The sequence below is a fragment of the Triticum dicoccoides genome, chromosome 6A (assembly GCF_002162155.2).
Source record: "Triticum dicoccoides isolate Atlit2015 ecotype Zavitan chromosome 6A, WEW_v2.0, whole genome shotgun sequence".
In the NCBI taxonomy this organism is placed as follows: domain Eukaryota; kingdom Viridiplantae; phylum Streptophyta; class Magnoliopsida; order Poales; family Poaceae; genus Triticum; species Triticum dicoccoides.
Genome location: NC_041390.1, coordinates 66,168,587 through 66,171,205, shown reverse-complemented (window position 1 = coordinate 66,171,205; position 2,619 = coordinate 66,168,587).

Here is a 2,619-nt window from a genome sequence, read left to right as displayed (position 1 = left end):
AGCCCACCTGGAGCTGGTCCCCTCCCACACTTGGCCCATGCAGCCCTCCGGGGCTTGTGGCCCCACTTGGTGGACCCCCGGGACCCTCCCGGTGGTCCCGGTACGTTACCGATAAAACCCGAAACTTTTTCGGTGACCAAAACGGACTTCCCATATATAAATCTTTACCTCCGGACCATTCCGGAACTCCTCGTGACGTCCGGGATCTCATCCGGGACTCCGAACAACATTCGTTAACCACATACAAACTTCCTTTATAACCCTAGCGTCATCGAACCTTAAGTGTGTAGACCCTACGGGTTCGGGAACCATGCAGACATGACTGAGACGTTCTCCGGTCAATAACCAACAGCGGGATCTGGATACCCATGTTGGTTCCTACATGTTCCACGATGATCTCATCGGATGAACCACGATGTCGAGGATTCGATCAATCCCGTATACAATTCCCTTTGTCTAGCGGTACGATACTTGCCCGAGATTCGATCGTCGGTATCCCGATACCTTGTTCAATCTCGTTACTGGCAAGTCTCTTTACTCGTTCCGTAACACATCATCCCGTGATCAACTCCTTGGTCACATTGTGCACATTATGATGATGTCCTACCGAGTGGGCCCAGAGATACCTCTCCATTTACACGGAGTGACAAATCCCAGTCTCGATTCGTGCCAACCCAACAGACACTTTCGGAGATACCCGCAGTGCATCTTTATAGCCACCCAGTTACGTTGTGACGTTTGGCACACCCAAAGTATTCCTACGGTATCCAGGAGTTGCACAATCTCATGGTCTAAGGAAATGATACTTGACATTAGAAAAGCTTTAGCATGCGAACTACACGATCTTGTGCTATGCTTAGGATTGGGTCTTGTCCATCACATCATTCTCCTAATGATGTGATCCCGTCATCAACGACATCCAATGTCCATGGTCAGGAAACCGTAACCATCTATTGATCAACGAGCTAGTCAACTAGAGGCTTACTAGGGACATGGTGTTTTCTATGTATCCACACATGTATCTGAGTTTCCTATCAATACAATTCTAGCATGGATAATAAACGATTATCATGAACAAGGAAATATAATAATAACTAATTTATTATTGCCCTTAGGGCATATTTCCAACATATTGGTGTTGGTTGTGTGCTCTGTGTTTGTATCCTCTTGATGCTCCATTTTGAGTCAAAAATAAAAATAAAAATATTGGGATGAGTCAAAGTAGTAGTGGTAGTAGTGGTGGTGGTAGTAGTGGTAGATTGATTTATCGTGAAAACTAGTTCATATTTAAGTACAAAATAATATTTTTCACTAACATATTCCTATAAAAAGCAATGTTCGAAGTTGTATCTTGGAGACTTCATCCATCACAAAAATCAGGTATTTGCTAACATCTTGCAAGGTTAAGAAGAATGTATTTTTTTTACAAAACTCACTGTTCACTTACACAATCACTAGAAAAATGTTAGTCTTCGCAAAGTTAGTGGAAGAACAACCCCTTATTTGCTCTCCATGTGGCGTGATTAGGACAGGGCATATGCAGAGAAGGAATCTGAGAGATTGTAATTTTTGCGGCCTGAGGTGTACTCTACCGTTTTATTTTTCGAAGAACAAACTGAAATATCTTTACAACATTTATCCAAATTACAAACCATATTCACTTATGTGTTCCTGGTCAATATCTTTGAAACTAGATATGATGTTGAAAGGGTTCCATGGGTTTTCTTTTGACTTGCAAGTTTACTTCCCATGTTAGTGTGTGTATTCCACATGTTAGTTTGTACATGCACACACTATTTTTTTGCACTTTTCTAGTAATGAAAATTCATATTGAAGATACCTTTTGAATGGTCTGTCTGAGTTACGAAGCTCTTTCACCTTTATGTTCCTTGCATTGATATATTCGTCAATGCTATTATCATATTACTACTTGTGTGTGTTGATTACACCTTATAGTTGATGCATAGGAGCATCTACAACCGGACTTCTCAAACCATCCCTCATACGCCCGCAGACACGCACGGTCAGTGATCGAACAGGAGAGAGAATGAAAAACGTGACCCAACAGGACCCCTCATATCATCCCTATATGCTCGGGCTGTCCGCGAACCCTCATATTCATCTCAAATATGAGGAGGATATGAGGGCTCGCGGACACGCCTGGGCGCGTCCGGGCATTCCGCCATGTAGGACGCAACCCCACCCCAGACCACTTTTCTTTTTTTATTCATTTTTTTATTTCTCTCTCTTCATCTCCACCAATCACGTACAAGTGACCGGATATATGAGAAGAAAAATAAGAAGTGTGGTTGCGCGGACGAAAAAATAAAGACTTACAGACACGTTCCGGTCACTGATCGGGCGCGGCCTCGAGCGTTTAAGGGGTCATATTTGCTATGACCGGTTGTAGATGCTCTAAGAGTTTTATTGATGAAAGATTGTTAAGTTTAAATTGTTCATCATATATTTATACCTACCGATCATGAAACATATGACGTGAGTAGTTCCATTTGTTTTTTAGGCCATGAGAGAAGTTTTGTTGCTAGTAATCATGTGAAGTTGATTACACATTTAGAAGCATCGCTGAAGGTCCCATCTAAGTGTGGTTTTCTTGATCGC